We start from the raw sequence: 14,091 nt of genomic DNA on the forward strand, positions 1-14,091 counted from the left end.
AATAATGCATGCAGAGCAGAATTAGGCTGATACCCACTAATTATCATAATCCAGAAAAGAGACGTTAAATTCTACAACCACCTAAAAGGAAGCGATTCCCAAATCTTCCATAACAAAGCCATCACCTACAGAGAGATGAACCTGGAGAAGAGCCCCCTAAGCAAGCTGGTCCTGGGTCTCTCTTCACAAACACACCCCACAGAGTCCCAGGACAGCAGCACAATTAGACCCAAGCAAATCATGAGAAAACATACATATAATTACTTGACACATTAGAAAGAATTAACCAAAAAAACAGAGCAAACTAGAATGCTATTTGGCCCTAAACAGAGAATACACAGTGGCAGAATACCTGACCACTGTCACTGACCCAAACTCAAGGAGAGCTTTGACTATGTACCGACTCAGTGAGCATAGCCTTGCTATTGAGAAAGGCCGCCATAGACAGACAAGGGTCTCAAGAGAAGACAGGCTATTTTCACACTGCCCACAAAATGAGGTGGAAACTGAGCTGCACTTCCTAACCTCCTGCCCAATGTATGACCATATTAGAGACACATACAGTCGTATGAAAAAGTTTGGGCACCCCTGACAATTTCCATGATTTTCATTTATAAATAATTGGGTGTTTGGATCGGCAATTTAATTTTGATCTATCAAATAACTGATGGACACAGTAATATTTTAGTAGTGAAATTAGGTTTATTGGATTAACAGAAAATGTGCAATATGCATCAAAACAAAATTAGATGCACAAAGGTGCATAAATTAGGTGCATAAATTTGGGCACCCCGATACAAAAATCACATCAATATTTAGTAGAGTCTCCTTTTGCTAAAATAACAGCCTCCAGACACTTCCCATAGCCTCTAATGAGTGACTGGATTCTGTGTGAATGTATTTTGGACCATTTCTCCTTACAAAACATCTCCAGTTCAGTTAGGTTGGATGGTTGCCAAGCATGGACAGCCCGCTTCAAATAATCCCACAGATTCTCAATGATATTCAGGTCTGGGGACTGGGATGGCCATTCCAGAACATTGTACTTGTTCCTCTGCATAAATACCCGGGTAGATTTTGAGCAGTGTTTTGGGTCGTTGTCTTGTTGAAATATCCAGCCCCGGCGTAACTTCAACTTTGTGACTGATTCTTCAACGTTATTCCCAAGAATCTGCTGATATTGAGTGGAATCCATGCAACCCTCAACTTTAACAAGATTCCCAGTACCGGCCACACAGCCCCACAGCATGATGGAACCCCCACCAAATTGTATTGTGGGTAGCAAGTGTTTTTCTTGGAACGCTGTGTTCTTTTGCCGCCATGCATAACGTCCCTTGTTATGACCAAATAACTCAATCTTTGTTTAATCAGTCCACAGCACCTTATTCCAAAATGAAGCTGGCTTGTCCAAATGTGCGTTTGCATACCTCAAGCGACTCTGTTTGTGGCGTGTGTGCAGAAAAGTCTTCTTCCGCATCACTCTCCCATACAGCTTCTCCTTGTGCAAAGTGCGCCGAATTGTTGAATGATGCACAGTGACACCATCTGCAGCAAGATGATGTTGTAGGTCTTTGGAGGTGGTCTGTGGGCTGTTTTTGACCGTTCTCACCATCCTTCGCCTTTGCCTCTCTGATATTTTACTTGGCCTGCCACTTCTGGCCTTAACAAGAACTGTGCCTGTGGTCTTCCATTTCCTCACTATGTTCCTCACAGTGGACACTGACAGCTTAAATATCTGCGCTAGCTTTTTGTAGCCTTCCTCTAAACCATAATGTTGAACAATCTTTGTTTTCAGGTCATTTGAGAGTTGTTTTGAGGCCCCCATGTTGCCACTCTTCAGAGGAGAGTCAAAGAGAACAACAACTTGCAATTGGCCACCTTAAATACCTTTTCTCATGATTGGATGCACTTGTCTATGAAGTTCAAGGCTTAATGAGCTCACCAAACCAATTGTGTGTTCCACTTAATCAGTGCTAAGTAGTTACAGGTATTCAAATCAACAGAATGACAAGGGTGCCCACATTTTTGCATAGCCTATTTTTCACATCTGATTTAATTTCATACAACTTAATATTGCTACACTAAAAATCTTTGTCTGGACAATACCCCAGTACTCAGCTTTTATTAGAAAATGAATGGCATGCCACTGTGATCATTTTCTGTGACGACAGAGTAAATTATTATGCAGCCTCAGAGGGGTGCCCAACATTTTTCACATGACTGTATATCCCTCAGATTACACAGATCCACAAAGAATTTGAAAACAAACCACATTTTAATAAACTCCCATATCTACTGGGTGAAATTCCACAGTGTGACATCACAGCAGCAAGATGTGTGACCTGTTGCCGCAAGAAAAGGGCAACCAGTGAAGAACAAACACCATTGTAAATACAACCCACATTTATGCTTATTTATTTTCCCTTGTGTACTTTAACCATTTGTACATTGTTACAACACTGTATATATACATAATTGTTGTTTTGAAACTTATGTGTGTATAATGTTTGCTGTTAATTTTTATTGTTTATTTCACATTTGTATATTATCTACCTCACTTGCATTGGCAATGTTAACACATGTTTCCCATGCCAATAAAGCCCCTTGAATTGAATTGAGAGAGGATCTGAGGAGGACTAGAACTGGAGAGACAGAGAGAGAGAGAGAGAGAGAGAGAGGGAGGGGGAGAGAGAGAGAGAGTGTAATGTTTACTGTTAATTTTTATTGTTTATTTCACTTTATATATTCACTTCATATATTATCTACCTCACTTGCTTTGGCAATGTTAACACATGTTTCCCATGCCAATAAAGCCCTTGAATTGAATTGAGAGGATCTGATGAGGACTAGAACTGGAGAGACCGAGAGAGAGAGGGTCTGATGTGGACTAGAACTGAAGAGAGAAAGAGAGAGAGAGAGAGGATCTGATGAGGACTAGAACTGGAGAGACAGAGAGGATCTGATGAGGACTAGAACTGGAGACACAGAGAGAGAGACAGAGAGAGAGAGAGAGAGAGAGAGGATCTCCATCCCGCCCTTCATCCCTCCATCCCTCCATCCCGCTCTTCATTCCTCTCCCGAACCTCCCTCCCGCCCTTCATCCCTCTTCCCTTCTTCCCTTCATCCCTCCCTTCATCCCTCTCTCTCCCTTCATAACTCCCTCCCGTCATCCCTCCCTTCCTTCATCCCTCCCTTCTTCCCTCCCGTCATCCCTCCTTTTCCCCAAAAAGAACTAGAAGATGAATTATGGATGAATGGAGAGACTTGATGATGATAGGACTTGATTGGAGGAGTGTAATCACGAAGGAAGGAGAAATGGAGACATCTGCTAGAATATCTGGAGCTGTCAATCAAAGTATGTCTGGCCACTGACTGGTCGATAGGCTCAGCAGGCGATTAACAGAGTGCAATACAATTGCTATCACACACACACACACACACACACACACACACACACAATCACTAAAATTCCCAATGAGATCCCCACACAGAAATGGACAACGGGGGGGATAGGAGGAAGGAGAGAGGAAAGCAGGTAGGGACAAGTCAGGCTGTTGCATGCTGGGTAGTTCTGAGAACACCTACAGCTCAGAAAAGGACACAAGGGAAAGAGAGGTAAGGGAGGAAAGTGGATGAGATAAAAAGGAGAATAAAAGGTAAGAGAGGATTATGGGAGAAAAGTGAATGAGAAAACAGTGGAGGGAAGGGAGTTGACGAGAAAGAGAAAGAGAGAGAGGGGAGCGAGAGAGGAGAGTAAGGGAGGTTAGGGGGATAGAGGAGGAGTGAGAGGAAAGGAAGGGAGGGCAGGGGGATAGAGGAGCGAGGAAGGGAATGCAGAAGGATAGAGGACTGAGAAAAGAGGAAGGCGGGGCAGGGGGATAGAGGAGTGAGAGAAGAGGAGGGGAGGGCAGAGGGAATAGAGGAGTGAGAGAAGAGGAAGGGACGGCAGGGGGATAGAGGAGTGAGAGAAGAGGAGGGGAGGGCAGGCGGATAGAGGAGTGAGAGAAGAGGAAGGGATGGCAGGGGGATAGAGGAGTGAGAGAAGAGGAGGGGAGGTCAGGGGGGATAGAGGAGTGAGAGGAGAGGAAGGGAGGGCAGGGCAGGGCAGGGGGAATATAAGAGTGAGAGGAGAGGAAGGGAGGGCAGGGGGGATAGAGGAGGAGTGAGGAGAGGAAGAGAGGGCAGGGGGATGGAGGAGTGAGATGAGAGGAAGGGAGGGCAGGGGGGTAGAGGAGGAGTGAGAGGAGAGGAAGGGAGGGCAGGAGGAGTGAGAGGAGAGGAAGGGAGGGCAGGGGGGTAGAGGAGGAGTGAGAGGAGAGGAAGGGAGGGCAGGTGGATAGAGGAGTGAGAGGAGAGGAAGGGAGGGCAGGTGGATAGAGGAGTGAGATTAGAGGAAGGGAAGGCAGGGGGATGGAGGAGTGAGAGGAGAGGAAGGGAGGGCAGGGGGATGGAGGAGTGAGAGGAGAGGAAGGGAGGGCAGGGGGATAGAGGAGTGAGAGGAGAGGAAGGGAGGGCAGGGGGATGGAGGAGTGAGAGGAGAGGAAGGGAGGGCAGGGGGATAGAGGAGTGAGAGGAGAGGAAGGGAGGGCAGGGGGATAGAGGAGTGAGATTAGAGGAAGGGAGGGCAGGGGGGTAGAGGAGGAGTGAGAGGAGAGGAAGGGAGGGCAGGTGGATAGAGGAGTGAGAGGAGTGTAAGGGAAGGCAGGGGGATAGAGGAGTGAGAGGAGAGGAAGGGGGTTCAGGTGGATAGAGGAGTGAGAGGAGAGGAAGGTAGGGCAGGGGGTAGAGGAGTCATCAATGACAGGATGACATAAACTCTACAGTGGAAAGTCTGCACATTATAGTTTTCGAAGTCACATGGAATTGTTGTTCAATTTAAATGTTTGAATATAAAATTATTGGTGAAGAGATGAAATGTAATTTTAGCTTCCGAATGAGAGATTTGGGTTTTCATATGGTTAGAGCTCTGCTCAATCAGTGGCCCTCCCCTGTGAAGAGACATGGGTTATAAAACTTTTCAAACACACCCTTCTCGCTCCACTATATCCTTGTCGAAAATGTAACCTCCTGTTCCAAGTACGTGAGGTCTGCAGCCTCTGTGTTAAAAGGACTAACATGTCAACTACAGAACTAAGCCAACCTCAGCATGAGCTTTGGTTGGGAATGGTATGAACTTTGAATTCTTATTCACTACAGAAGTGATACCTCCTAGCCGTTGAGTTAGCAACAGCAGCTGCAAACGTGGGCTAGGAAAGAACAGACAGAGTATTCCGTCTACCATACAACAACGTTACTACAACGTATACAATTGACCACCAGAGACATTCTTCAAAGGACTCGGTTTGGCAACACGGCCTTCCATCTACCACCAACCTACCGAAGCGCAGCTCGGAGTAAATATTTATTGCATTTTCCTTTTCCAAATGGGCGGTAAGTTGGAATGCATAAGATGCTGTATTTACGATAGTACAGCTTCTCCCTTTGTTCCTCAGTCTTCCCGCTCTTTCACTCAAACCCAGCCCCCTTTTCTTTGTGTAACCAGCTGTCATATCTGTTCCGCCCGCTAGGGACGGTTTCCTTTATGCCGTAATTTGTAATCAAGGTATGATTCATTCTTTGTATATGTAATTCTGTGTGATTAGTTAGGTATTTAGTAAATAAACAATTAAACCAATTTTGTATTGCTGATTCAACTTGTTAGCCAAGGTTCGTGAAGATTCATTTTACAGGGCAGGGGGATAGAGGAATGAGAGAAGAGGAAGGGAGGGCAGGGGGATAGAGGAGTGAGAGGAGAGGAATGGAGGGCAGGGGGATAGAGGAGGAGTGAGAGGAGAAGAAGGGAGGGCATGGGGATAGAGGAGTGAGAGGATATGAATTGAGGGCAGGGGGTAGAGGAGTGAGAGGAAGGGAGGGCAGGGGATAGAGGAGGAGTGAGAGGAAGGGAGTGCAGGGGATAGAGGAGTGAGAGGCTAGAAAGGGAGGGCAGTGGGATAGAAGAGTGAGAGGCGAGAAAGGGAGGGCAGTAGGATAGAGGAATGAGAGAAAGGATGGTAGGGCAGGGAGATAGAGGAGTGAGAGGAGAGAGGAAGATAATGCAGGGGGATAGAGGAGTGAGAGGAAAGGAAGGGAAGGCAGGGGGATAGAAGAGGAGTGAGAGGAGAGGAAGGGAGGGCAGGGGGATAGAGGAGGAGTGAGAGGAGAGGAAGGGAGGGTAGGGAGATAGAGGAGTGAGAGGAGAGAGAGGAGAGAGGAAGATAAGGCAGGGGGATAGAGGAGTGAGAGGAGAGGAAGGGAGGGCAGGAGGATAGAGGAGGAGTGAGAGGAGAGGAATGGAGGGCAGGGGGATAGAGGAGGAGTGAGAGGAGAAGAAGGGAGGGCATGGGGATAGAGGAGTCAGAGGATAGGAATTGAGGGCAGGGGGTAGAGGAGTGAGAGGAAGGGAGGGCAGGGGATAGAGGAGGAGTGAGAGGAAGGGAGGGCAGGGGATAGAGGAGTGAGAGGCTAGAAAGGGAGGGCAGTGGGATAGAGGAGTGAGAGGCGAGAAAGGGAGGGCAGTAGGATAGAGGAATGAGAGAAAGGATGGTAGGGCAGGGATATAGAGGAGTGAGAGGAGAGAGGAAGATAATGCAGGGGGATAGAGGAGTGAGAGGAAAGGAAGGGAAGGCAGGGGGATAGAAGAGGAGTGAGAGGAGAGGAAGGGAGGGCAGGGGGATAGAGGAGGAGTGAGAGGAGAGGAAGGGAGGGCAGGGAGGTAGAGGAGTGAGAGGAGAGAGAGGAGAGAGGAAGATAAGGCAGGGGGATAGAGGAGTGAGAGGAGAGGAAGGGAGGGCAGGGGGATAGAGGAGGAGTGAGAGGAGAGGAAGGGAGGGCAGGGGGATAGAGGAGTGAGAGGAGAGGAAGGGAAGGCAGGGGGATAGAGGAGGAGTGAGAGGAGAGGAAGGGAGGGCAGGGGGATAGAGGAGGAGTGAGAGGAGAGGAAGGGAGGGCAGGGAGGTAGAGGAGTGAGAGGAGAGAGAGGAGAGAAGAAGATAAGGCAGGGGGATATAGGAGTGAGAGGAGAGAGAGGAGAGAGGAAGAGAAAGCAGTCTGTTGGTGTCTCAGAGGTCTTGTTAGAGAATCAGACTCAATTTTTTTGCTGTTAGAGGCTACAGCACTCTGTCTACTCAACCCTTTCTTTCCCTCTTTCCTCCTCTCCTGAGCCCTCTCCTTATTTTGCCTCTCCTCTCCTGAGTCCTCTCCTTATTTTGCCTCTCCTCTCTTATCTTCTCTTCTCCTCTCTTGAGTACTCTCCTTATTGCCCATTCCTCTCCTTTCTTCCCCTCGTTTCCCATTCTCCTTCCCTCCAAAATCCCCCCAAACTAACCCCCAGACTCCCTCCCTCGCACCCCAAGGGCACCTTCAACACCTGCCACAGACACTTAAGGGCCCTAACAACCCCCCTAACAACCTCCTCCATGTACCCGATCCACTCCCTGCTGCACTACCTAGTACACTCCCTAGGGAGCAACCCAGAGTAACCTTTCTCCTATGCTTCTCTGGGTCTAATGGTGTATTGCTGACAGTCAGACAGCACTAGTCTTCCTACAACAGGTATACCGTGAAGTGGAGGTACATTTTCAGGTATTAACAGCGTAGGTCCAAGGGGATGTACACATAAACACTAGAAACAAATAGTTTTATATAGTGCCAGGTAAGGGTTATTTGGCTTGTAACCATTAAGGGAATCCTTTTTGGTGCTACATGGACCCTTGTTCTTCCCTTTATCAATCTCAAAAGGTTCTTTGTAGAACCACACAGGTATTTATTTATTTTGGTTTAACAGCCTTATATTGTAAAAAATTCGATAGGTTTTTTTATTGTGTTTATTAAGAAGTTGAATCAGGTGTGCTAGCTCTGGAACAGCTGGGAGAGAGTTGAGAACTTTCACAAGACATCATTACTTACCACTATCATGTTTCATTTTTATTTGCATAACACAACACATTAAATAAAAAATAATGACACTCTCACTCACGGTTGTATAAAAATATCTGTGAACAAACCACACCCCCAATATAATTGAATGAGCTGCCCCCCTTTTTTGAACCGCGCGCGTGTGTGTGTGTAGTGAAGTTATTGTATGTGAAAGGATGAAAGAGAGGGTGTGAAAGGATGAAAGAGAGTGTGTGAAAGGGTGAAAGAGAGGGTGTGAAAGGATGAAAGAGAGGGTGTGAAAGGGTGAAAGAGAGGGTGTGAAAGGGTGAAAGAGAGGGTGTGAAAGGATGAAAGAGAGGGTGGAAAGGGAAAGTTGATTATTAGACTAAAGGAGAAAGTGTGAGAATGGGAAAGGGAGAGGGATTCAGTGTGAAAGAGCGAGAGAAAGATGAGGCATTTCTTAAAAGGCGATGTGTATTCACTTGTAGCAGTCTGTGAAAAGATTAGGCACAATTAGCAACCCTGATAGTCAACCCATATCAGCCTGGAAGGGGGTGATCATTATATTCATTGAGGGTACCTGGAGGTAATGAAAATGTATGCCCCCCCCGAGGAAAATATATTTGAACCTTTCCTTCCCAAACATAAAAAAAATAACATGTAACCCCACTCATACAAAATGAGCACTAAATAAAATAGCAGGGAATAGCAGGGAATATAATATAATATATAATATATAATATAATCCCTTTTTCTTAGACTATTACATTTACAGTCAACCCATGATGGATTTTGACATGTTTTATTGATGCAGCCTGGATTGATGATAACCAGTGCTGCATTTATACCATATGTTATCTGCTAGAAAGTGGCATTTACCAATTTAAGTGTTAATATAAGAGCCATCCACACCAAGGATGATCACTATAATGGTCAATTATAAATAAGTATGCAACGTTGGCGAGCATCCACACTACACTAAAGTATATCTTTCTACACCTGTCAATCAATTGATCAAAACATCCTACTGCATGCTGTAGGCCTATTAAAGAGGCGGTCTCTCCCCGTTTCATTCCATTTGCATCTGTTTAAGAAATGTTTTTGCAACAGAATTGGCATAATGATTACGCCCTAGGTCTTTTGGTTTCTGTATTTTACATTCAACAAGCAAGAGCAAGCTGTAGTAGTTAATAAAATGCTTGAAACATGTGTACAACAACCTGTTGTTGTCCCAGTATAGCTTTTCCTGGGACTCCAAGAGACAAAGAGGAATTATCAGGAATAATATGAGATGACAGGCAGCCGAGGAAGAACCTATCGCTGGAAAAACGAGAACAACTCACAGGCATAGAGATAGTCCAGACATCCACAGGGACTGTTGTCTTCACCCATTGGGTAGCATTTCCTCCAACACCCGATTTAATTCATTCACTTTATTCCGCATTGAGGAACCATCTCCTTCCGACTTCAAAATCAAAACAATTAAATAACACATATGGAATCATGTAGTATCCAAAAAAAGTGTTATATTTTATATTTTTGAATCTTCAAAGCAGCCACCCTTTGCCTTGATGACAGCTTTGCACACTCTTGGCATTCTCTCAACCAGCTTCACCTGGAATGCTTTTCCAACAGTCAAAGGAGTTCCCACATATGAGAAGTATGTGGGAACCCCTGTACCTGTTGCTGATGTGTCTGGGTTAGAGGTGCAATGGTATGTTCCGCAAAATGTTGCTACGCTGCAGAGGTCTGATGCAACCTTGAAATGTTTGTTTGACAAGGCCTTAGCTGGGGACAGTCAATCTTCATGTGGGGGGATTTACACGGTAGACAATCACATACTCTACCTTGGGTCAGAGGCAGATAGCAGGAAGTTGGTGGTGCCATCTACCTGTAGACCACTTGTTCTCAACCTTGCACATACAGTTCCATGGGCAGGTCATCTAGGGCAACATAAGACCTATCTTAGGCTAGGCTCCCATTTCTTTTGGCCCTCCATATATACTGATGTACAAACCTACTGTAAATCATGCCCCACGTGCCAGAAAACCAGTGCTGTCTGTAGGTCTGACCGGGCTCCTTTATGTTCACTGCGAGTTATCTCTACCCCATTCAAGAAAATTGCAATGGACATTGTTGGACCATTGGAGAAGAGTAGTGCAGGTTACAAGTATATATTGGTGATTTGTGACTATGCCACCCAGTTCCCAGAAGCCTTCCCACTCCGTTCCATAACCACACCAAAAATAATCAGTGCTCTTGTTCAGCTCTTCTCTCGTGTAGGCATCCAAGATGAAATCCTGACGGACCAAGGGACAAACTTCACCTCGCGACTGATGGTTCAACTCCACCAACAGCTGGGCATTAAAGGCTTGAGGATCACTCCCTACCATCCCCAAACAGATGGGCTCGTAGAGAGATTCAACCAAATGCTCAAGAACATGCTGAGGAAGTTTGTGGCTGACACTGGTAAAGACTGGGATAAGTGGTTACCCTTTCTGCTTACAGGGAGGTGCCTCAGGCATCGACAGGTTTCTCGCCATTCGAACTCCTCTATGGATGGCCAGTGCAGGGACCACTTGACCTGCTGAAGAGGTGCTGGGAAGGTTCCCAAGTAGCTACCTCGGGACAGGGGATTGTCCAGTACATCATCCAGATGCGAGACAGGTTGGAGCAGTACCGAGAGGAAGCTAGGGCAAACCTTCTGCAAGCCCAGAAGAGAGGTTATGACCAGCACGCTCGCCACAGAGAGTTTGAGCCAGGACAGAAAGTCCTGCTCCTCCTTCCCTCATCTACCAGCAAGCTCCTTGCGCCGTGGCAAGGACCGTACCTAATTGGGAGGAAGATGGGCCCGGTGACCTACGAGGTGCTGCACCCAGACAAGGGTAAGAAGAAGCAGACCTACCATGTGAACCTTCTCAAGGCCTGGGAGGAGAAAGAGGAACTCTCCAAGGGAAAGTCCTTTCTGGTCCGCAGAGTAGAAGAAGAAGACGAGTCGGATGGGGTCACAGAGGCATGGAAAAAACGAGCAGAAATCATACTGGCTCACCTAGAAGAAAACTGAAGCAGCTGTTTGGCGAGTATCCGGCCCTCTTCAGTCAGAGACCAGGAAGAACCAAAGTCCTAGAACACGTCATTCATTTGAAGCCTGGCCAGAACCCTGTCCACCAGCATCCTTACCGTGTGCCTGAGAGGCTGGTGGTAGCCCTCAAGGAAGAGGTCCACACCATGATAGAAATGGATGTTGTTGAGCCGTCTTCAAGTGAATGGAGCAGCCCCATTGTCATTGTCCCAAACAAGGATGGGTCTTTGCGCGTATGCATGGACTTCCATAAGGTGAATGCCATCTCCCAGTTTGATGCCTACCCCATGCCTCGCATTGATTACTTACTGGAGAGAATAGGTAGAGCTCATTACATGACCACATTGGATCTCTGCAAAGGGTACTGGCAGGTGCCCCTGGATTAACAATCCAAGGCCTACACTGCATTCCGGACGCCAATGGGCCTGTTCCAGTTAAAGGTCATGCCGTTTGGCCTTCATGGGGCCCCTGTGACTTTCCAGAGGCTGATGGACAAGGTCCTCCAGGACTGTGACGATTACTGTGCTGCTTACTTGGACGACGTGGTGATCTACAGCCACTCCTGGGAGGAGCACATACAGCATCTTAGCAGAGTCCTGGGGAAGATCCATGATGCAGGCCTCACGCTTAACCTCCTGAAGTGTGAGTGGGCGAAACAGGAGATAAAGTACCTGGGTTACCAGCTGGGTAAGGGTGAAGTTCGGCCTCAGGTGGACAAAGTGGAGTCCATCAGGAACAGCCCTCAACCCAGAACAAAGACACAGGTGAAGTCCTTCCTAGGTCTGGTAGGGTGATACAGGAGTTTCATTCCGCAGTTCTCAACCATCGCTGTCCCTCTGACCAACCTCAGTGGCCAGCAAACCGGTGGCCAGCAACCCTGTGAAGTGGACTGAGGAGTGTGGGGAAGCCTTCATGATACTGAAAAACCGACTGTGCTCATTCCCTGTTCTCCAGACCTCTGATTTTCAGAAGAGATTTCTTGTGCAGGTGGATGCTTCAGCTGTGGGAATTGGAGCTGTACTGGCCAAAGGAGAGCCAGGAGAAGAGCTTCCTGTGCTGTACCTGAGTCGGAAGCTGTTGCCCAGGGAAACCGGGTATTCTACCATCGAGAAGGAGTGCCTGGCTATAAATTGGGCCCTAGATAGTCTCTGTTACTACCTTCTTGGGAGGGAATTTGACCTGCACACGGACCACAGAGCACTGACCTGGATCCAGACCATGAAGGACCGGAATTCTCGTGTGACCAGGTGGTATCTAGAGCTCCAGCCCTTTAGGTTCTGTGTCCGTCACAAGGCAGGAAAGGAGAACGTCACGGCGGACTACCTATCAAGGCTCCCGAACCTGGTCGCTTCAGGAGAGGAGGAAGGTAATGTGACGAAGAAGTCCGTCACTGGCCGCGGGCAGCATTTGGTTCTTTAACACACGCACACATTCATCACTCCTCCCAGCTCTGTTATAAGATAAGTTAACAATGTGGGTCGACACAAGTTAACTTCTCCGTCTTAATACATACATTTCACACTTATGTCAATGTTCATATTTAATATAAGCAATATGTATTTTACTTATTGTTGTTATGGATGAGCGAGTTGTTTGTTTGTTCTGTTCCTCTCTCTCACCATCTCTGACTTTGTAGTGCCTGTCCCAAATGGCTCATTCATTTAAATGAGCATATTGAAAGACACTGTCAGTAGTGATGTCATTTTGTAAATGTTACGTGGTGATATTGTTTAAAAAACGTGTTGCAATCTATATACTTTAGTATGTTTAGTTAAATGGAAAATGTAGGTTTGTATAGGTAATTGCTTAATTAATTAGTGTTAATTGTTCTGAGGGGAGGGGCTAGCCCTACAAAAGGAGCCTCTCTGTCAGTTCATGAGGAGGCCATTTTGGACTGAGCTGTGAATGGGGCAGCATTGTTTTCAGCTGTCCCAGAAGGTATACGTTTGATGGCAGTACTGTTGTTTTTGTTCCGGAATCACTCTGTAAATAAACACCCTGAAACACAGAATAACTTTTGCGGCTCCACCATCTTTTTATTTTGATAAAGGCCTACTCTACGTGATCGAGGTTAGGTTTTCCAGTACAGCCTTCTGGCCTACTCTACGTGATAGAGGTTAGGTTTTCCAGTACAGCCTTCTGGCCTATTCTACGTGATCGAGGTTAGGTTTTCCAGTATAGCCTTCTGGCCTACTCTACGTGATCGAGGTTAGGTTTTCCAGTACAGCCTTCTGGCCTACTCTATGTGATAGAGGTTAGGTTTTCCAGTACAGCCTTCTGGCCTATTCTACGTGATCGAGGTTAGGTTTTCCAGTATAGCCTTCTGGCCTATTCTACGTGATAGAGGTTAGGTTTTCCAGTATAGCCTTCTGGCCTATTCTACGTGATAGAGGTTAGGTTTTCCAGTACAGCCTTCTGGCCTATTCTACGTGATAGAGGTTAGGTTTTCCAGTATAGCCTTCTGGCCTACTCTACGTGATCGAGGTTAGGTTTTCCAGTACAGCCTTCTGGCCTATTCTACGTGATAGAGGTTAGGTTTTCCAGTATAGCCTTCTGGCCTACTCTACGTGACATGAACACTTGTTGGCTGCTTTTCCTTCCCTCTGCAGACCAAGTCATCCCAAACCATCTCAATTGGGTTGAGGTTGGGTGATTGTAGAGGCCAGGTCACTCCATCAATCTCCTTCTTGGTCAAATAGCCCTTACACAGCCTGGAGGTGTGTTGGTTCATTGTCCTGTTGAAAAACAAGTGATAGTCCCACTAAAACACGGTGGTTGGAACAGATTTCATGGACAGATTTCCAACAGTCTGATGTCCATTGCTCATGTTTCTTGGCTCAAGCAAGTCTCTTATTCTTATTGGTGCCCTTTTGTAGTGGTTTCTTTGCAGCAGATCGACCACGAAGGCCTGATTCACAGTCTCCTCTGAAGAGTTGATGCTGAGATGTGACTGTTACTTGAACTCTATGAAGCATTTATTTGGGCTGCAATTTCTGAGGCTGGTAACTCTAATGAACTTATTTTCTGCAGCAGAGGTAACTCTGGGTCTTCCTTTCCTGTGGCAGTCCTCATGAGAGCCAGTTTCATCATAGCTC

Source organism: Oncorhynchus mykiss, chromosome 16 (genome assembly GCF_013265735.2).
Source record: "Oncorhynchus mykiss isolate Arlee chromosome 16, USDA_OmykA_1.1, whole genome shotgun sequence".
NCBI classification, from domain to species: Eukaryota; Metazoa; Chordata; class Actinopteri; order Salmoniformes; family Salmonidae; genus Oncorhynchus; species Oncorhynchus mykiss.